Below are 22,804 nucleotides of genomic sequence, written 5' to 3' on the forward strand. Positions count from 1 at the left end.
ACTAGATTTCTAGTTCCTTTATTTTCTGTAAATACATAATAACATACCAGTTAGTTTTAGCTCCAAGTAATATCATTATAGCTCCAAGTAATATCATTAAATCAATATAGCTCAAAATTATTGAGTCAGACTGTATAAAGGCTTAGTAAATCGGGAATTTTTCACTAGTTCCTTTTTTAATAGGGATTTTAAAAATATGCCCACATTCTTCTCATCCTTCATCAATTTATATGTGCACAGAAATAAATGATGATTTGGATATATGCTAGTATGAATAACATGAGAGTATGCCTATCCAGATTTCATCAAAGTATATTTTCACTTCCACCTCTTTAATGAACAAAATCTATGAGTTAAAAAGCTTTAAAATTTGGTATTTGAGCCACAGCATTTCAAGCTAAGTTCTTGGGGAAGAGATTTGAGCTGGGGTGTCCTGCATGTGTCACTGCTGGGAAAGTGCTGAGCAAAACTTATTTAGGCCAGGGAGGATGAGGAACTCCTGGTAAGGTCTGCCAGTGCTGCCAGGTGGGGGGTGATGGTCACGGCAAGAGCACTGGGAGGGTGGGAGTGGGGAGAGACCAGCCTAAGGCTGCGGTTCGATGGTAGGCTTTCTTTCTGCAGTGATTCCTGCTGTTCCCTTTTCCCAAGCATTCGCTGCTGTGCCATCCCTGCCTCTCTGTGCCAGGGAATCGATCTGGCTTGAAAACTTTGCAAAAGTGTTTTGCACCTGGATCAGTTCTCGATCCAGTTAGCAGCATGGCTCTACAGAGAGTGTGTCAATGCAGTAAAGGGAGAGGGTGAGCCACAGGAGCGGCTGAGGTGGGAAGTCCTTGCTGAACCACGACTGGGTGCAAGTGCAAAAATACAATCTATGGGTGAAATAATAAGGGACACATTGACAGCAAGAGGAGGAAGAAGGGAAGAGAAATGGAAGCCTACGGTGAATGCAAGAAAGAAGTGAAAAGGGAGGTTAGCATCTGGGGGAGGTAAATTGGATCATGGGCTCAGACTGTGAGGTTAATATACATGGTCAATTGGTAAGTGAGTAGTAAAAATACTTTGCTCCGTCTTCCATCACGTAATTGTCTGTGTTCTATGTCTGGTTGGAATGTAAGTGTGAGAAACACAAGAGACATCTATTGTACATGTGAAAGTATCCACAGGAGGTGCAAAGTCTTTTCACTTCACTTTCAGGAGGCTTTGTTTTACTCATGGAATTAAGAAATAAAAACCAGAGCACACAAGTAGTAGAGAAACTGGATGTTGGTTGCTGGGTTTGGCTTTCAATGGAGTACACGCACATTGATCTGATCTTTAACTTCTAACATGCAAAGATATTCTAAGCTAAATATTGTCTATTTCTGAACATTGTTCCACTTTTCTTTTCTTTGAGACCATGGTCTTTTAAAAGACTGTTTTATTTTCTTGTCTTATTTTTATTTATCTTTATTTCCTGCTTATCAACATAATTTGCAATCTCCAGTTGTGTATTCTCTTGAATTTTTATAATACCTTATTGCTCTGTGAAAGACCACAAGCTGTAATAGAGTACGTATAATTTAATATTCCAGGTTTCTTACCAGTCAAAGATGATTTAAGTGTTGTCGAGGTAGACTAGTCAACTCCTGAAACACATTTAGCAGTTGCTTTGTGAGATCAGTATCACGTAGCACAAGTGCTGATTTCTCCATGCCTTGCTGTATAGTCCTTTTGTTTCTCTGGAGATGCGTTTCAGTGGGTGTGGAGAGATCTCAGTTGATGCACATGCACTTTGTATTGCATTCTTGCCTTAATTTAGAAACTCTTCTAGACCAGCTGCAGCCTTATTTAAAAAGAGAAGAGGATGGGTGGTTAGCTATAGAAGCGTCCTGCAGGGTAGGAACAGTCAGTTACAGTTGTGAATGGAGGTGCTTGTTATCTTGTCTTGAAACTGTGGGCTGTATATCTTATTTTTTTTTCCAAGTTCAAACACTCTTCTGATTTTTGGAAAACTAAAGCTACCATTTCTGCAAAATTACAGTAAACAAGAAACCTAAAATGAGATAAAATAGAGAGAGATGGATGCCAGTCACAAGATTTATTAGAATTTTACAACTGTCTATTAAATCGAATAGCCTGTTCAGTAGAAGTAGAGATAGTTATTAAAATGGCAGATGTTAAGTACAGTGTTTGGCTACTGATTGTATTAGAACTGCCCTGCCAATATTTAATATGAAGAAACTATTTCTGTAATATACTTACTACAAAGAAACGGAATTTGTAGGATGTATCGTTTGTGCACTTTTTCATGAAAATGGTGGCATAGGGTTTAATGAGGTTGTGCTGGGAATTTGCTCATCCTTTGAAAACAACCTTTTAGTCAAAACACAGAAAACACAAAGCATGTAAGGGCAGAACAGAGAGGTCACTATATTTGCTAGTTTGTTTCTAAACAAACTTTACAGTTACAGTAAAGCTGAGCCTGGAGCCCATGACTTCACCTGCTGCTTTTACCCTCTGAATTCTCTCACTGGCTGCTAGCATTTTATGAAACCACCCTGATTTATTTAGAACTGTTCATTGTTGCTTGTATCCATTTATTTATTTTTTTTTACCTTCTCCAGTGTTACCTCCTGGTGTGTGACTGATCAGTTCAAATGAAATAGTGAGAAATCCTTCTCCCAGCAAGAAGGGAATAGAGTTGGCTTTTAGTACCGAATTTAAGATTTATTTCCACTGAGTTGGAGCTGATTTTATTGGGCAGATCTTCAGGAGGTTTAAACTTTTTCATAGGCGCAGTCTCCTATAAGGACGGGGTGCCTCTCCCTCCCTGGGCAGAGCTGCTCTCTGCAGGGGCTGCTGGCTGACCCAGCCAGGGGCTGGAGCCCGTTCCTGCCCTCCCTGCTTGCAAAACTCTGTAGTTGTCAACCTCCTGCCACCCTGCCCTCTAAAACGGTCTGTGTCGCTGAAGACTGCCCTAGTGCCAAGCCTATCTTCAGGCAAAGATCAAAATTACAGGCCTATGTATTGCTGCAGCTAAGGCTGCAAACTGGTAATTAGAAGTTATTTTCTTTTCTTTAGTAATGGGCTTACTTTGCACCTGTCTTCATCCTCAGGCTTGTGGCTTGGGAGAGGGTTCTTGTAAGAACGAGTGAAGGCGAAGGATTCAGATTTCTGCAAATTTGATAGATGGTTGGGATGCATTTGAGGAAGCTGATTAGCTGTAGTATGAAGTGACAACTTGGTTAAAATTACAGGATTTCAGATACACTGTCAGGTTCCATACCATGCTTTGGCCGTAAGCTGCAGCAGTGCCTTGCCAGTAACTTAAAACACTTAATTCACAGGCTTAAAAACAAGTGTAATATGTCTGATGCTTAGTATTTAAATCTGGTGCTTCAGAATTGGTGTTCTTAAAAGCATGGCATAACTAAAGGACTGTTTGTTGCATTTGAAGTAAGAAGATGCCATGAAATGTAATTTTGAAGCTGCTACTTCCCATAAAAATTGATTGGCGTTTTGCTGTAGTCAGACTTGAAGGGCCAGATTGTGTAAAAGGAGGTGGGGGCAGAAGATTAATCCTCTCTGGATGCCCTACAAAGAGCCAGACACATTCAGACTGTAATTACGCATTTTTGTTAAAACAAACTGGGATTTCAGTCAATAATAAACTCTAATCAGCTCTTGTAGCTAGGGTCCTATACCTTGTCTTCTATTTTCTCCACTTTTCTTTTGACTCCCCCCAAACTCATTTTAAATTCTACTATCTTCCCTTTATTCTTTTGGTTCCTTTTTAGATAACTTTGTTTTAAACAATAACTTAGCCATTTGATCTGTTTAATCTTAAATTAGGTCTTTTTGGCTACTCTTGTCAGGTTTTCTTTTTTCTTGATGATTTATTGGTCCTTAATTAGAACCTTGTTTCATATTTAAGGGCTGGTGAATAGACAGGTGCTTTTTGGTAGGATTCTGTGATTTTTTTGCTGATACTTTAAGAAAAGATCTAGAACAATATTTGCATTCATATAACAATTTCCATCCTTATTCCCAGGCTGCAAGCCTATTCCTTTGCTGAATTGCAGCCACTTCAGAGGACTGTAGCAGCCAAGGACAACGAGGCAGGAATCTGTTTTTTTTCCAAAAAGCCCCAAGCTATCTACTTTGTCCAAGGCAGGCACACAGAGTATGGATATTTAAGGTCTCATCTGAAAGATGCAAATGAAGACTGCCATGAGTTAGAGGTAATTAAAACCACATATTCAGATAATCAGCCAATTCAGTTCTTGCTTTATTGTAGTCTATTTTCTAATCTGAGAGATATGTTTTTATGGTTTTAAATTTTCTAGATGCTCCCTGGTGGACAGAAAAGGTAGCTGCATGTAGCCTGCTTGTGCCAGCAGAAAAGAAGTTTGTTTCCAAGCACGAATGACTGGCATGCCATCATTTGTAGGGTGCGCGTGTGAAGCTGTGTATGGACAAATGGGGAACATGGAAAATCTGCTCTCAGATACTTTGTTCCTCATGAAATAGGGTGCAGGGCTGAGCCTGTGGAGTCTTTGGTCACTTGGAAATGTCCAGGGAGAGGATTCTTTATACCGAAATTGTAATACCAGGTTGTCTCTCTTATGCCCAAGCAAGTGAGTCATTTGCAGTGGCTGGTAGTAACGAGTGTAATTATCTCCTTGGGAGGTGGGATGGTAACAACCACCTTTTCCAACAGTGAGGCTGTATAAAGCAGTTCCTATAATGTGCATATTCCTGTGTCTGTTGTAGTTTTAAATTAGTGTTTCTCATGGTACTTGAGAACATTTTCCTAGGTAGTGTAGGATGGACTGGTTTTGATTTTCTTCTCTGAAAGATTTGGCCATGTTTTTGTAGACATCTCTTTGAGTCTGTGGTGGTGACTTTCCCATCCTAGTCCACTGTACAGATGTCATGGGCTGTGAACGCTCCAGCCCAAGCCTCCCCCTCCAGCCCAAGTGTGAGACCAGTGCTCGGCCACCACTGTTCCCTCTGCAGCGGCAGCTGCCCCAGCTGCATCCGAGGTAGAGGTAGCAAGCTGCGCTTAGGCATTTTCCAACATGGTCAACAACTGCTGCCAGGATGAGTCCTTAGCAGTCGTCTGTTGCACTCCTATTTTTGAAGCTCCTTCTGTTATTTCGTTCACTACAGCTGACGTGGTCCAAGTGCTGCTCTGTGCTTCATTTGTATTTACCTCGTGAATGAAGTCCCTTTTGCTTTGTCTGAATTTATTTAATGAATGGCTGCTTTTAAGAAAGCTGGACCTTAGGTCTGAGAGGAATTAACCCAGAAGCAAGAATAGTAGCAATAATTGATGCCACTGTTAATGGCTTAGCCTGATGTGGGTATCACTTCAGTACTCTCTCTTTCAGGGCTGAGGAAATGAAGGTGAAGCGAGTTAGAACAGTATGATTTCAGTTGTCTGAATAATGAAAGATAATGTGATAGCCACACACAAAGGATTAATTTTTGCTTGGTAAGTTTAATTAATAACTCACAGGAAGTCAATTTCTACCTTCAGTCAAACGGATGAAGGACAGAAGATCAATTTTCCATCCACATCTAGTTTCTGGCAGGTTTAGGACTGCAGAGGTCCTTTTTCCCCTCGGCGCTCGCTACGTTTGGAGACAGCTGCTTCTAAATGTGTGTTTGAGCCATAGCGGGGCAACAGGTGGAACTGATATTGTCAAATCTTATCTCTATTCATTAATCTCAAATAGTATTATGCCAAAGTGTCTGTATAAAAGCAATTATCATAACCTGTCTTTCTAAATCAGTATGCCATGGCTAATGTTTTGGCCTCCTTCCCTCTGATGCTGTCACGCTCTGGTGCATCCTACATTTTCGCCTTGTAAGACTTCATCCCAGAAGAAAATGCTTGAGGGTATTTTGTTTTCTTTTTATCATCCCCCCCCAATAATGGATTAATTCTGTTTAACTGGGTTAAGTGGTGTTAGCTAGAAAATGAATCTGTTCCGGCAAAGGGGTTGAATTGCAAACTGAACTGACCTGTATTACCTAGAGATCTTAACCCTCAGATAACACGATGCAAGAAACTGTGTGTATTATTGTAACAGGTCTGCTTAAGAAGGAGGGATTTTCTGTGCATAGTAAGTTAGCCTAGGCTGTAGAAAACCTCAGGTTGAATTTCGGTTGCAGACAGCTCCGACACTGAGTTCCTTGTGTGCAGAATGGGAATGAGGGTACCACTCTGGTCCTTGATGGCATTGCCAGGTGTTTGCAGTAATGGTGTGACTTGTCCCTTGATAAGAGAGGAAGATCTCGGTATATGAGGATCTTGGATAGGAAATGGGTCAGTTGCTCATTGGATGTAAGGGAATATCTTATCTTTATCATGGAGCTTAATTTCCCTCTTAACTCTTCACAGATCTCAGCTTTGATGTCTCTTTATACTGTAAGAGAAATCAGGCATTTGAATTATTGCTGTCTCTGATTCCTTTTCTTATTTTTGGGCTGAACCTGAGTTACTAGTTTACTCTTTAGGATTTCCTACAGAGATAACTGATAATATTTAATATTGACATATTATCTAACAGAATGAAAGCTCTGGGAGTTGCATTTTAATGCTTAAAAGTATTATTACTGGTGAAGCTGTCTTCAGGTCTGTGCTCTATTTTCCTACCTTAGTGCTTTCACAAGAGAGCAAAGGACATAACGTGATTTCTTTTCCTAAGAGGCTGTTCTCTCCAAATAGGATGAGTGAGACTGGCACTATTTTAGTCAATTTTAAGCTTGCTGTAAGAATCCTCTGCCTTGTGTGTAGGAAATATATTGCAATTCCCGATTGCCTCATCTTTGTGTCCTTGGGTTTGCGTGTGGTTTTACTGTGGATTATTAATGAAACTTAACTCCTTCAGGAAAATTTATATGTAAGTTTAAGTGACAGAGACTAGTGCCTTGAAGCTACCACCCTGTAGCTAGTTTGGTTATCTCTGATGACTGCAACAGCATACTCAAGTTGTTTAAGCACAGCACCTTTTGTGAATAAATCAAGAAATCAACCAATAAATAAAGGGTAGATTCTAGGCTGAATTTAATTTTTGTTTGTGGTAAAAAAACACAGAATACATTTGTAATTCAGAGATAGTAAAAATACTCTCTTCTCATACTCTTCCCATTGCTTTTTATACTGTTTTACAACTTCTTAATTTAGTTAACAGCTTTGCTGTTTGTGCAGTCAAGCAAACAAATGACTCTAGTGTGTGATTACAAGTATAACAGATACTAGAATTTTGAACATAACAAAGTAGAGTGTCTTCTGCAAAATAGTGTTTTGTCCAGTTAAGAATTAAGCACTTTACTTACCTGGCCCAGTTCCCATAACATTGTTACTTGTGTGTGCCCTTGTAGTGCTCTCTGTTGTAGGGAAATGCTGGTGTCTTTGCTTCGCTGGTGGACATAGCCTTATGAACAAATCAAGAGAGAAACCTCTGGAGGTCTGTGGGCATGACAGCATGTCATTAGTGGGTGCTTGACCCCTGTAGCTGCGTGCAGAACCAGAGCTATCTACCTTTACATGCAGCTGGGTCATGCATGAGACGAAGTTGCCTTTACATGTGACCTAAAAGGAAATGCAGAAATCTTATATACTGATTAATTGGGTTTTCTCTTACCCCACAGATAGTGTTCTTTATTGATTAAATAATAAATACTGTTTGTTATTGGTTAAACAAAACAGTATATCTGAAATGCCAGCTCCTCCGTAGAGCTGGTTTCTGCACTCGTGGGGATACAAAGATGCCTCACTCTTACTGGGTCAACATCTTACTTCCCTTCCTGAGTTGTCTGCAGATCTTACTTCCAAGAGGTGTTTCGTCTTGCTCTCTGAAGGCGTACAATAAAAGTAGCAGGTGGTGATCCTCCATACCTTTTACGTTCACTTTCCTCCACTTTCCACAGTTGGCACTGCAGGTTTGCACTGCCTTGATAGTTTCGGAGTTCTGGTCTGTGGCTTGACGAATTCCCAGTCTACCCTAGTGTATATGGGAGTAAAACACTGTGTAATGGGCTATACAGACAGGGTAGGCATGCTAGAACAAAGAGGGCAGAGAATAGGCTTGCAGAGCAGTTCACCTCCTTTTATTATCTTCTCTGTACATTGCATGGTGATGAATTAGCTTCCTATACAGTTCTAGTTTTCTGCCTCCAAAATATCTTAACTGAAACATGAGATTAGACCTTGACTTCACTTGTCTTAAAATAAGTTAACTACAAAGTTTTAGAATTCTATAGATACTTTACTTTTTATGCAGAAAAGGAGGAGAAGGCTTGAGAACATACAGTCTTTTTCCAGATACATACAGTGCTGTTAGTACGTATATAGAATTTCAGTGTCTGCAGCTCAATGGTGCTGTCCTTACTAATGTTTTATTTGAAAATTCAATCCATTCTTTTCTCACCTAAGAGTAAATATTAAACCAGGAGAAATATGTGAAGTCAATGCAATTTGGATAGTACTCCTCAGAACTGGCATGGTCCTGGTAATTCCCAGCAACACCAACTGTGCTAATGTGGGTTCAGTCTCTGGCAGTCTGAGTGTCACTGGAGAAAATGGAAATAGTCCAAGCCAAATCTGTGTCTGTAGCTAATAATAAGGGTGATCACCAAGCTGCAACTCTCGAATAGTTCCCTTTCCTTTCCTGTAAGTAGGAGACAGTAATAATAACTTGGGTCTGTAATTTTTTTTTTTTCCCTAATGTCAGCAAGGAACTGTTGCATGTGCTGTTACATATCATTTTTATTGGTACAAATGCTACCAAAGGATGGATATTCAGTGACTCTACCCAAATCATTCAGAAATGAACAGGGTGTTTCCTTATAGCACAAGGTGTAGTAGTTATGAAAAACTGTAAGTCCATTATTTACCAGTAGGCATTGAAGCTATTACCAGTTAATGCAGATTCCCAGTTACAGACTTTCTAAAAAGATAATACAGTTCTGTAATGGTTCCAAATAAAACTTTCAGGGATTATTCTGTAAAAGGTCCTTAGCTCAATGAAGTGTGAAAATTCCTTCAGTTTGTTACCTTAATTAGTCATTAAGTACGTGATACAATTTTTTTTTTTTTCCTATGGAAAACGTACATGGCTCCTACTTAAAAATAACTTCAGAATGACAAAATGCCCTGCGTGTTAGGAACTCTTAAGCAGATCAAAACAGATAGGCAGAATGAGCTCTTGGATTTCTCTTGTTGTACCTTACCAAAGCTACCATTTCTTTCTGAAGATCCATCCTCACTGAATGTAGAGCATTAATGGGAATCACATATGTTATAAAAAGATTACGTTCCTGGAAAGTATGTGGATAGAGAGTCTTCATAAACATGTTCTCAATTCTTCCCTGAGCCGTAGCCTTCCTTCAGCAGCAGGGCTTGTTTTGTTTGTAGTATTTTTTTCTATTCGCTAGCTCAGTATAATATTGCAAGTAGAAATTCCACTAATGACTACTCTTCTTGGATATTGTGGTGGTGAAGATTTCATAACTAGTTCATTGGTAATGTATTTATGATACTTTCTGAAGTTAGTAGTGGAATGCTCTAAGAGGTGTTTATTCAGTATCATGGTGCAGTAAGAAACTCCTTATGGAAGTTTTAAATTGAAGCTTTGCCTGTCAGAGTGGGAAGATTCTTGTCCATACTTTGTAGGTGCTCATATATTCACATCCAGGTGTTGTAAGTGAAGGCAAAGTGATTGAAGTAAGATGTGGGCAATGTCAACTGCATATTTCTTTGTCACGTTGTTAGGATCTGTATCATGATGTATGTTACTGTTGTAAACCTTTCCAGTTAGCAGAAATCAAAAGCCTGAAAAAGCACGGTTTCTGAACCATGTAATCCAAGTGGTTGGATTGGGTGGAACCAAGGTGATTCACTTGTTGCTTTTCGTCTTCTATGGATACAGTAAGATAGTTTCAGTTACTCTAAATCAGACACCAGTCACAAACATTTAAGTATTTCTACTTACTGCCCTTAGAAAGCTGTCTGTACTAGTCCAGAAAAAGTCTTTAAATTGACAGCAGCTATGCTCTCTGCATGGTTGCACAAGAAGAATTCCAGATCACCACTTTAGCAAAAACACCCTGACAGAAGAATGGTAGTCTCCGCTGTTGAAAGGACTGTTGTGGTTCAGGTACATACCCATGCGCACTTGGAAGAGACAGGTCTTGCAGTGTCGATGGGACACTCAAATCAGACTGATAAAGGATTGGAGGCTCCTTGTGGCTTCGAGAGGACGTTGATTGATGTTGCATATTACTTCTTCCATAAAAAGTCGTAAGGTGACAACGCTTCCTTCTCCTCCTCATTTCATTAGTTTTAGGAGCCATAGCCGGTAGAAAATCTGAAGGCAAATGGGACGAGCAAATCTGGCAGTGATTTTTTCATAAAGTAAAATTGGTTTCTGTGGAGAATTGTTTATATTGTATTTTTTCACCTTTTTTCTGAACCTGATTAATTATGTTCCACAGTTTTAAGTAATATTTTCCCTGTTTCATCTTTTCTTTCTTTTCAAAAGTAAAAAGGCTGTATTTTTGTCTCCTTACACCTACACTTCAAATACATTTTGGCAGGATGTATGAATTTGAAATGTGAAGCAAAGTTTTCTGAACTGTGTGGCTAGCTAATAGCAATGCAAATTAGTTACGTAACGAGAAAAAGACATCAGAAGATTTTTCTTGAAGGGTCTACTGAAAGAATAGCATCATCTTATATGTCAGCAATGTCTGCCTAAATTCAGTTTACAGCATGTCTGTTCTACGCAGTTTTTTGGATTATTTTAGCTCAAGAGATGAGGGGAAAATGTTTGAGTTTTTGTTTTTCCTCTGCTGTTTGTTTTCTTTATGAACTTGACACCACATTAGGTTTAACTTTACGAGTGGCTTGGAAAGGCAGGCCTCATTGATTTGCCATGGTGATTGAGCTCGTAAAACATTAGGCTCTTCTGGAAATCTTCCCTGTTGGTGGGGCGTCTGTAGCACTTGCCCAGCACGGTTAGCCGGTGCTCTGCCTGCGCGGGGAGGCTTACCGGGGCTGGGGGCTCCGTTTGCATTTTGCTGGTGAGATGCTGCTTTGATTTTTGCCCTCCAAGGCATGGCAGGGGACCAGGCTGCAGCGTTGGCAGCTTGCTCTGCTGGGTTCTGCCCTCCAAACGGTGCTGTGCCGCTTCTCTGCTTTCTCCTGAAATGCCTGCAACACAGTTGAAAGAATTACTACAGTGATAATTATGTAGGCTCATGTCTTGGTATTTCTCTCAGCTGAGAAGACTCATTGGCTGCTCTTTCAGGACTGATCTTAAGGTGATTATTAATACAACATGGGATTTTTTCCTGTGTTAAGAGGTCATGCTATTTTGGGGTGAAGCAGTTTCACCCCAACTGTAAGTTTCTTAAAGGAAGAGCACTTGTCTCAGGGGATGACAAACTATACTACTGCCAGGATACTGCCTCCTCACCTCCATGTCTTCAGCACAAGTTCTTGGGAAGCCCAGCCCAGGGTTGGAGTCACAGGCTGTCCTTCTCCCCACTTCCCCTGGGATGTGGCAAGGAGAAGAAGTGTGGCAGGGTTCCTGCCATGGAGAGCAAGCATCTTCCCAAGTTTGTGGAAATCCAGGACCTTTCCATCTTAGGTGCATGCTAGGAGAAAAAGACACTCTGTAGACTTAATTTCATTAATTTTTGATCTTCTTCCTCACCAATGTAAGCTTGGTGCTTTCCTCCTAAAAGTGATATTGATTTATCTGTCCCTTAGTGAGTCGTCTTGTGTTCCCCACTCCAGAGGGAGGAGAGACAAGTTCTAATCTTGTATCTTTAATCTACCAGTCTAGGAATATATCTCCATTTATTCCTTAAATAGAAACAAATCGTTGTTTATGCATTTCTCTAAAGCTGGTAGCTTCAAGGTATTTCCATCCACTGGCTAAGATAGAACCTGTGGTGAACAGTCTGAGATATAAGCCCCTCCGAGATATAAACTTCAAATATTAAATATTTCATTTTGTGTTTACCATGAAAAACTTCCTTGCAAAAGCTCAGGTTGAGATGCTTTTAGGCATTTCTAATAGCTTTTCATGTCAGCACTAACATATGCATACATGCTAAATATAGAATGCAAATTACCTGTTCTGTGCTGCAGTCATTTTTCTAGGTATTGTATTCATAGAGCTTCATTTGTTGTACTTTCTAGGCAATCAAGTGCAGCAAAACAAGAGCTAGGACTTGGAAGGAAAGTGGCTTTCAATGCTACTTTTTGACACATTTATATTTGCTCGTTATTTTATGTCTGCATCAAATTAGATGCAAACCTACCCTTTTTATTTTGGCGCATTTGCATTTCTGGTTCTTGTTGGATCTTATTAAAAGGGAACGGCTGTTTAACAGCAGAGCAGGTTTTAATGTATGACTCAAGTGAAGTGTGTGAGCTCAGAGAAGCCAGTTGCTTCTAAGAAATGCAAATACCATGTAAAATGGGAAGGAATAGAACTGCACCATTGGAAATGTGTTATTTTAAAATTAAAATGTGATTAGAGACAGTGTGAAATTGTGTTAACGATGACAGCTGTAGGTATGTTCTAACGAACACAGTCACTGCAGCTTGGAGGGGTGCATGTTTTAAACTGCGTGATCCTTGCTGAGGGCTCACTGCTGCACATGGCCGTGGCTTTTGTAGCCAAGTGACAAAGCGATGAGACTTCCAATACTTACTCATCCTGCTTCGTTTCCTGCATAAGCCAATCTTCCTTCATAGGCCAGTTTTAACCATTTGGCTTACTGGGGTTCCAGATTTGGAGACTGGAATTTCTTACGGATGTCCTTTGACTGAGGATCCGCTGTAGCAAGTGGACAGGCAGTGTTCCTGAGGTGTAAGGCTTAAGCAAGGTTGCCCTTTTCTGAGTCCTGAGCTGCTTTTCTCTGACCCTGCAGTATCCAAGCCCTGTGCTTTTAGCATATTGGAAGAAATCCCACTGCAATCAGTGTGGCTGGACTAGCCGCGTTTGAGACATTTGGGACTGTCCCCATTTGGGACAAAAGATGTGCATGGCAAAGTAAACAAAAACGAGCTCATGAATCAAATACCCATTTATATCAAGGGTTTGAGTTGCCTGCCTGGTTTGCTTGCTTTTGTCTTTCAGATAGACATGAAAAATGTTGCAGTCGGGAATAAGCCAGCTACTTAATGGTGTCAAGCAGTCATAAGTTTGATTCCGCATATGATAGACTGAAGCAAGTTTCTGATGAAAACATGCACTTCTCTCATGTTTAATGTCCTTGAAGTAACCTCTGTGCTTGAAGGATGAAGTTAGTTTATACTCATTTTTTCTTTCTGATGTGACTAGAGTAGAATCCAACTAACATTAGTGGTTCTTTACTGCTATAATCATGAACTTCTTTTTGGCAGAATCACATAAAATAAACACATACCTGTTTGTAAGATTTAAACAACAAAGTTCATTTCTTAGTCCGCAATAAAGATGTCATCTTAAAGATTCATGATGGGATTTTGTATATTTTTTCATTTTGCATAATTATGCAAATCTTGTAATTAACCTTTTCATTTAGTTAAAATAAATCACTTAAGTAGGGATATTGTTGCAATGGTCTAAAATGTGTTTATTATATGTAAGAATTAAATATCAAAGTTATGAAATAACTTTAAAGAACAGAGGCCTAATTTGTTTTTTCTTCTTACTGTATCTTTTTAGCTGACATAAATAATTCTTTTGGTTGCAGGCTGAAAATGTTTGTACTTAACAGCAACAAAACGAAAAACTAAAAATTGTGTGCCTTTGTTTCTGACTCCTTTTTCCACTTTAGCAATTTATAATGGCAGCGGGTATTTTGCTGAATGGAAAAAGTGTTTTGAAAGAGATAATGACTTAGTTTCACACTAAGATTCACACTTTGTTTCTAATGCTAAGTATTATGGTTTTGATTTTTTGTGATGAATAGATTTGTTTATGCGAAGTTACCAAAGCTTAATCTGATGATAGCATTTGTCCAAAGCCTGGTTGTTGTCTCTGGAAGAGGATTCTTTTTAGGTAAAACTTTCTCGTTATCCACTGTGGTTGTTTCTCTTAAGTTTCCTTTTCTTGTGTGCTTCGAATACTGTGTTTATCAAAAAACCATTGAAAAGAATCAGCTAGACCCTGTGACGATCCACTGTACTAGAAGCAGGTGTAAGACAGATGGAGGTTTCTGGGGAGCCCCAGTACGCAGCACTGTGGTTCTATACAGCTCTGACAGAACACAAGTCTTGCTTATAAATGATGTTAAACCCCAGTAACTTTAAAACAGACAAAAAAACCTCTTGCATGGCCGCTAAATTGCTGGAAGAGTACAGTGTAAGGTAATCTGCTATAAAGATCTTTTGAAATAACTTCAATGTATTCACTGTTGGTTGCTCTTTCTAAATCAATCCTATTACCATGGTACAAATTTGATGTGTGGACAAGGCTCAAATTAGGTTCAGGATTTAATTTTTGCCTCTTTCACTGCATGGCTTAGATGTTCAGACTGTGCTTTATCAATCAAGGTTTTATGAAAGTGAAAATTACTTATTCGTTGTTTTCTTTAAGGGTGTTAATTTTTACTACCTGACCAGTCCTCAGCTTGCCACATCACCCCTTAATATTAATTTCCTTTTTAGATGGATCCAGGCAAGTCACCATTTTAGACTCACAAATAGCTCTGTATTAACTTCTTTCATAAATCTACTGCATTGTCTTCTGTGTAATATAGTGGTATTGATCACTAAAAAGATTAAGTAGATCTTTATGGTTTTAGACACTTTCAAAAATTATTTGTACAAGTTAAGGGGATTTAAACTGTAGTACAGTTTATCATCTAGAATGGTGAAAAATCATTTAGAGTTCAGGATGTAACATCACTGGATGTGTTTTATGAAATTCTTTTAATCAGCGGCTATGCTAGTGACTTCCTGTGGGTCAGCAGTGATTTTATATCATGACAGGTTTTAGCTCTCTAAAAAAAAAATTTAAAAATTGTTGCCAATCTGCATTATCCTTCTTGCTTTAAAAAAGCAGTCATTCATATTATCCACTCCTAAGATATCCCTTAGGATTTGCTGTGACTACAGAAGAAGTTCAGCTGAGAGAGTCCTACAGACAAAAACTGCTGAAGCTTGCAACTTTAATCATTATTCCAAGTGCAAGTTACAGGCTTAAGCCTATTATTAGCTTGCATACAAAAAAAATTAAATATATAATTTGACAACTAACTCCTACAAATTACCCATTATCCCTTTCTTTAAAAACTGTGAGCGCTTCTGTATTTGGGCCAGTTTCCATGCTTGTTCTTAGTCACTGTCATGGGGCTCTGTGTTAATTTGACTGGAGCTGGCAGATGCAGGGTATGCTGCTTAACGTGCTAGCCAGAACCCAATTGGAGGTTAGTTTGCAAAGAAATAATAAAGGATTTGTTTTCAGAGAAGCAGACTTTGGGTTTGAGTGTTTTCCTTTCTTCACATTCATCCAGTGGCCAGCTGCACAAGTGTCTCTCCAATTTTAGGGCTGTACTTCTGTTTGGATATCCAGGTTTAAACCTGAGCCTGCAAGCTAAAATGCCTGACTGTGATTTCAAAACCCACTAAAAAATAGCAGTAAGGTTTTTCTTTGTTTTTCATTTCTTAAATACAGCCTATTCTGTCAGTAGTTCGTGTGTGGTATGGGGCGGCTGTGTTTTCAGAAAGTGCCTATCTGACAGAATTGAATGGAGCCTGGAGACAAAGTGAGTTACTTTTCTCTGTCCAAGGAAAGTGAAAGAATACTTTCAAGTGTTTTTTCTTTTGTTTTCCTACATAATGGTATAAAGGCTTTCTTTTACAACCCATGGATTGAATTCAGGGCTTCTCAAGAGCATGTCTGTCTCTGGCCTTTCACGTTTTTGAACACCAATCCAAAAAGCAAAGGAGAAGGGAGTGAGGGATGCTTCCTCCTGCAAGTCACTTCAAACCCGAGAGCTGGATGCTCAGAATTCAGCAGGCTGATGTGAGAGGCTCCAGGTCATGAGGCTGTGCTGTTTCATGCTGGGACAGGTCACGGTGAAAGGGACCATGACTCAGTGGTACTGCTAAAGGGCTAGGTCTCTTTCCATGTAAAGCTCTCCTAGGAGAGGCATTTTTGGGGTCATGGCTATTCTTTCTCAGCATGGGCTGGCTGGCAGTATCTGACATGCTGGATGATGGGGCGAGGTTGAGGTCCTGGAGCTACGTCACTTGTCTTCATGAGGAGCACGAGGTAGGGACCACTGGATGAGCTTCATGGTCACACGGCAGGGACTAGCTGAAAAAACGAGTGTTAAAAATGCAAGGAATAGTGGAGTGTAACAGGGAAGCATGAAGAGGTTCAGTTGTGGGGAGGAAAGTTAGATGCCCATGTTTTGGAGAAAGGAAGGGTATAAACCAAGGTCACTGTACTGGAAGTAGCTGTCTGGTGCATGACTGAACTGGCCATTGGTAAGAAAAGAGTGGACAGAGGTCAAAGGGATGGCAAGCCTTTAGCAAAGGTTGAAAGATAGAAAATGTCATGGTAGCACTTGCTTACTTGAAAGGGGAAGACTGAGTCCAGAGATTCACACTGGCTGTTTCTGGATCACTGAAAACATCAAACAGGTTTTGAGTATATAATATGTACTGATGCCACCTGCTTTAAGAGGGAATTTCTGTGTTCCTTACTTGGGCAACACTGCCATTTATTACGAATGAAGTGCTGACTGTAATGGCTGAGAAAGCCATTGAAAATTTCGGCCTAACAGAGCAAATAATTGCATAAGGAACAAGCCTGTAATCATTCCAAATGAGAACTGGAACATTTGAACTTGAAAACACAGATTGCTCTGTGCAAAATCTCTCCTTGCCTGATGATCATTGACATTACGATTGGATTATAAAGACTGCAACGTTTCTCTCTGATAATTTTTTGTGCCCTTCTGTGCTGCAGAAGTAACGGATACAATCAAGTAACGCAAAGAGCAAGAATTGATCAGCAAAAGCCCCTTTTCAACATGTATTCCTAATGGAAAATAATGGTTTCCAGAACCAGTCTTGGATGATTTCTAGAGATCTTCAGGTTTTCTGTGGATTTGAACCAAATTAAGAAAAAAATTAATTCCAGGTGTCACCATTAAGACTGTAAAGGGAGAATCATATTGAGTTTAATCAAGTGAATGAACTAGGCATTATATTCAGAGAAAATATTATATATTTCTTCCCTGATTAAAAGGCTCTGAGCTTGTGATTTTGGTTTTGGCCTTTTTTTAGCAGGAAAGATAGAGTGGAAGGAAAATTGAAACATGAAAGCATGGCTGATGCAGATATTCTAGTGTCCATCCCAGACTTTGCCAAGCAGCAGCTGCATGCTTGCTTTCTATAGCAGGTGTCATAGTGAGATGTTGCATTTGGAAATAGCAAAATAAGTTAGATGTAGATTTGCAAAACTTTGAATGTATTTAGTTGGAAAGCAGTAATGAGGTGAGAAAGGATAAACAGTAGTGTAGAGCCTGCAGAGATATTGCCTCTTCGTACTGAATAATTAGAGTGCCATAGCGAGAAGTCAGTGGAGTATGTAACATCTAGTGCATCACGCTGGTTGCTTTCCTGTGCAATGCCTAACATGTTGTTAGTCCTGGCCTCGTGTGTGGAAGTAATATCTGTTGAAGCAATTTTGTAAAAAGGATCTGTTAAAGAGGTTCAGGATTACAGTGAAATTTTTATAATCCATTTACAGTTGATTTATAACTTTACTAAGCAAAAAGTAACCCAACACATCACGTCCTCAAGAGCTTTGTCATCAAAGCTTGAATAAAACTGTTAAATTTTAAAGCACTTGAGAGTTTTTTTCCCCAATTACATTAGTTACTGGCCCTAATAGAAAAAGTGAAAGCTGAAATGAAAACATTCAGGCATTTTGTTGAGGAGGAATCGGACTCTATTTTATATTGCAAAATGAACTGGTGATGGATTATACTGTATTTGGGGAGGAACTGGGTTTCAAATATGGGTTTAGACTGAGTCAGTGGAGTCTTGGGCTGTCTTGGAATGGCTGTCATCAACTATGGCGCTTTTGTCCCATTTTAATTTTGCTGAAAAACGAGTTGTGGATAAAAGGCTGGAATCCTTCAGTTTGACCTCCTTTTTTGATCTTTATCTTCAACAGATTCAGAGAAAAACTGAAAGCAAGACTGTAAATTAGAGCAAACCTTGATAATGAGATCTGGTTAATTACTTTATTTGCATGCCGTCAGTGGTGAGGTGAAATTTACTTAAACACTGAATTTTCCCCTTACATGGAGGCCTTTCATTTTATCTTTCATATCCAATGCCACAGCATGGATCATGGATTGACGTTTTTAATAGTTTGTAAAATATATTCTTATGATTTTTGGTATTATCCTAATTTGTTTTCACTTGCTTTTAAAGGCTCAGTTCACAAGTAAGCAAGTAGAGCCACACTCTCTAGGTGTTTTTGTTATTACCTTGTTCTGTTTAATGCAAAGAAGCTCCAGCATATCTGACTTTCACAGTTTGTGCATGAAAATCTTTTTTAGTGTACTGTTTACACTGGGCACAAGTTAGAAAATGTGTTTTGGACACTTCCAAACTAGAGGTATGCTTTCCACCCAAATTGAAGAGTGGTATATCTTGGTCACAAAACCCCGTGCCATTAAAGGATCACGTTCAATATTGTTCACTCATAGGACTTACATGTCATCAATTGTTTTGCAGCCTCAAGGCCATTTTATACATGGTTGGACAGTTGAGCATTTAAAATGATTTTGGGAAGGGCCAAGAGCTAGGAGTCATTGAATTTCTTACTATTGTGTTTGAAATGTTATAAGCAGCAGTTGTGTTCTGTGCATCTAAGAAATGTGGGTAGGTCAGCTAATCCAGCCATGGGCTGATGGGCGGTTTTGCAGTTCATCTGTGACAAGACCTCATTAGCAGTACATAGTTCAGCCATTGGTTAAGCCTGGTGGCAAATGTGCCATCTGCTTGCTTACAGTCTTGGATCCTGCCAGACCTGCGTTCAAAGGCATCCCTTAGATCTGTCTGAGCATCCAAGTCCTGAGAACACACCGATAGAGGTGACAGTTGTGATCAGCGGGAGCATCGCACAGGGATCACAGAGGTGTGTATAACCTCAACAAAAAAGCATCAAAAACTGCACTGAAACTGCATCGTGAGTTCTGTGAAGTTATTCCAAGAAAACATACGTACTGAACATAGTGGAAATACCACTCAGGTGAAGTCAGCAAAAAGAGGCTTAATTATAGCAAGTAAAGTAAGTGGTGGAGATTATGGATATAAACTCTCATGCCTGGGGGCTAAGACTAGTTGTAAATGACTAAGTAGTATGGAGAAATTTCCGTAAGAGCAGATTATTGTATAATGCTTTCCTGAACCTTCACTACAGCATTTGTAAGTCCCTGTTGTCAGGGATGGGATATTGAACCAAATAGCTGACTGGTCTGATCTGATATTCCAGATCTATTTTTTATTTAAAAAAAAAAAGGGCTGAGCAGAAAGATACTGCAGTGTAAATTGTGATAGCAGAAAATTGCTTTTAATGAAAAAGTTATTTAGGGCTCATACAGGAAGAACATGGAATGAAGCATTTTTATTGCAGATAAGAAAATGCATAAAGCAAAAAAGCATTGTTTAACTGTGTGGAAGATTGAAGTTGAGCAATTTCAAATTTTAATGAGTCAGGAATATGGAGTACAAATACTCCAGTACAATATTTCAGCTTAGAAATATTTTGCTGCTTTCCTTTTTTGGCTGAGATGCTGTAGTGTATGTGAATTCTAAAAATACCGCTCTCAAGTTCCCTTGTCAAAATAGATTTCTTTCCCTTTAAAACTGCACATAAACCCCCAGTATTTTCAACATTCCAAACTATGTTCATGTGTAGCTATGCACATTAAGCTATACAATTGAACTTATGTAAAAAACTACAAAAAATAGGTTTGCACAGTGAAATCTGTATGGAAGGCATTGCTTAGCTCTGGTCACCTGCTTTGCCAGTTAAGTAAGGGCTGCTACCCTGCGAGGCGAAGTTGCACTCTGAGCAGTAGTTATCTACATAACACTAGGGACAGAAATAGAAATGAAGTTGGCAAATTTAGAACTAGTGATATTTTAGGGTATTTTTTTTTGTTTTACTTACGGTTATTTAATGTGTGGAAACTTTGAAAACTTCCATGGTGTTGCTGATGGTGGTGGTTTGGGGTGTGTATGTGGAGGGTTGGTTCGCCCCCCCTCTCCCAGTTGGTGCAGAACTGCAACCTGTATGTAAATCCTTGATTTTCCTCACCAGTGTCTGACGCGCTGTGCACACCGGAGAGATCAGTGACGTGTTGTGTATATACAGGAGAGGTTTTATGCCACTGAGTTCTGACCGGAGAGAGAACTTCACAGAACCCAATGATTCTCCAACAATGAATTTCTTACAGAAATATCACAGCCATAATTTTGTCCACACCTGTGTATGCATAAAGAAAATCTACCTGTATATATGAAAAGAAAAGAGGTATTGGTAAGGAAAAAATCCATCTCTGCTCATGGAAGGTTTTTAGGTGAGAGACTGTAACCCCCCTTTTTTTGTTTCAGGTCCAGTTATTTCTTTCTCTTCCTTTTTAAATTGAGTAATATGCATTGTCGCTCCTAATTCTGTACAACAATACAGGCCCTGTTTCAATCCTGTTCAGAACAATAAGATATCCAATTTGCCACTAAACGGCTTGACAGACTGTTTAGTTCTCCACGAGCTCTGAGTGAGCGTGAGATCTTCCAGTGTGGTATTCGTATGTCAGCTACAATTTTATAGATACTCTTTACCGCTGTAAGTATATAAGGACATTAGATGGCAAAGAGAAAGTGTTTGTTGGTATTGTCTTCTGGAAAGAAAAGCAATTCAATGTTTACAAAACTTGCATGTCAATGAGACAGAGTTATTAATGTTTTATTTTTGCTAAGAGAGACTTGAAATTGTTTCAGTTCCAGAATAGAAGAATTACATAATAAAATCCTGACACTAAATTAGGAAAGGATTATGCTGAAGAGAAAGCCCCATTCATTACTCAGAAATCCTATCATAGACAGAGGGAGAGGATCTTTACCGTTGGCTGAAAGGACTGGAGATTTTGTGCATGATGTATTGCACCGTTGTATGACAGATGCTCATTGTTTAATGACTTTTATACTTCAGCAAAGTTCGTACAGCTTACTTTGCTAACAAAGACTAATTATTGGAGTTAATATGCCATCAGCAATGCACATTATAGGCTTACTGGATTTGAGAGCTTCTTTAACATTCTTAACTAAACCAAGGCCTTTTATTGAAATAGGTATATTTTCCTATTTTCCGCCTTCAAAATAAGCAAAAAAATCTCAAAATGCATCAGAAAGAGGGAAATTGGCAAACTCATCCTTTGAAAAGAAATCAGATTGTTTACCACTTGCACAGATACTGTCTAGCACTGTGCCTGACTATCATAATTGGTCTTTCAAACAATATATACAAATTAATTGACATTTCTATCTGGCATTCATCTAAGATGTAAGTATGGGCTATGATTGCAATTCAGATTAGCCTGGAATTTAATATCTGGTTATAATCAGAATTGCTAAAGATGTCTGGCTAATTTAATTGACATAATTGTTATAATGTCTCTAATTTTATGTTGAAGTCTGAGGTAATGACTGCTGAGTCACCTCTGCTTTGGGAGGCTTTTAAAATAAAAATGAGGGATACATCGGACTGGGTTGAAAACCCGTACAAGAAAAGAGTTTATATCAGTTTTTCTCTCTCTTTTGGTAGGTTGCTGAAGGGGAATGAATGAAATCTGGAGGTGTACAGCAGTATACCAGCGCTATCATTCTCTAGTAAAGATCAGCATGAGAACGCAAATGGCTCATTTATTGGACTGAATCATTGTTACTTATTTACAGGACCAAAATAGTTTCCTTCATATAAAAAGCCTTCAGCAAGTTCTCCTCGGATAGGAGGATTTATTTATGAAGTCTCTCTGGGATAATGTAGGATGATTCACTGTTTCTGCTACTTGCCAAAAATGACTCCAGCAGATTAGTAGAATTTAAGCTATTGAAGTATCAGGTAACTTGTAAAAGTAAGCCAGGGACCTAACTCTGCTTAAAGTGTCAAGGGACAGTTAAAAATCTACCTGATGTAGAGGGCATGCTGGTGGTGGGGCATGCTGGTCAGCTGCTGACATCCCTGTGTTGCCATGGCCAGTCCCAGCTACTTGGTCCGGGAGTGACTTTCCAGTGCAGAAATGAGGACACTGACATTCCCCCGCCTTCCAACTGATGCAAAAGCTTAAAAATTTTCTTAAGTTGGCCGGAGTAGAGCCAAATATCGGTTTATGAGCTAAAATTATCTTGATTACTTGATTGTGGAGATCAGTCTCCTGACTTTGACTTCACCCCATGTCTCCAGCTGAACACAAATGCGTGATTATGTGTGGAAGGCGAGATACCAAACCGACTGCTTAATTCAGTACGTGCTGACAGAGAGACCCTGTTCATAATTTGGGAGCGGAGGGGAGCGGGGGGAAGCTGGAGAAGCAATAGGAAGAGGGAAGCTGTCGACGGTCGCACAGCTGGACGGCTCTGTGGGATGTGGGCACCGCAGGCTGTGCCTGATGGGTGGCTGAGGTGCACAGACCAGGATGGTGCTCAGGAGGCGGGCATCTATCTGACTAAAGCCCAGGATATTATTGCCTTCGGTTCTCTGAACGTATCATATTTTTCCCC

The 22,804-nt window shown here is 39.5% G+C and overlaps 1 protein-coding gene across 4 annotated transcripts in view; it reads left to right on the forward strand.

Annotated features, from left to right (window-relative positions):
* The window catches only part of DIP2C (disco interacting protein 2 homolog C), a 337,865-nt gene that overhangs the window by 34,935 nt on the left and 280,126 nt on the right, over nucleotides 1-22,804 (forward strand). The window lies entirely within an intron of this gene.

Source organism: Harpia harpyja, chromosome 1 (genome assembly GCF_026419915.1).
Source record: "Harpia harpyja isolate bHarHar1 chromosome 1, bHarHar1 primary haplotype, whole genome shotgun sequence".
NCBI classification, from domain to species: Eukaryota; Metazoa; Chordata; class Aves; order Accipitriformes; family Accipitridae; genus Harpia; species Harpia harpyja.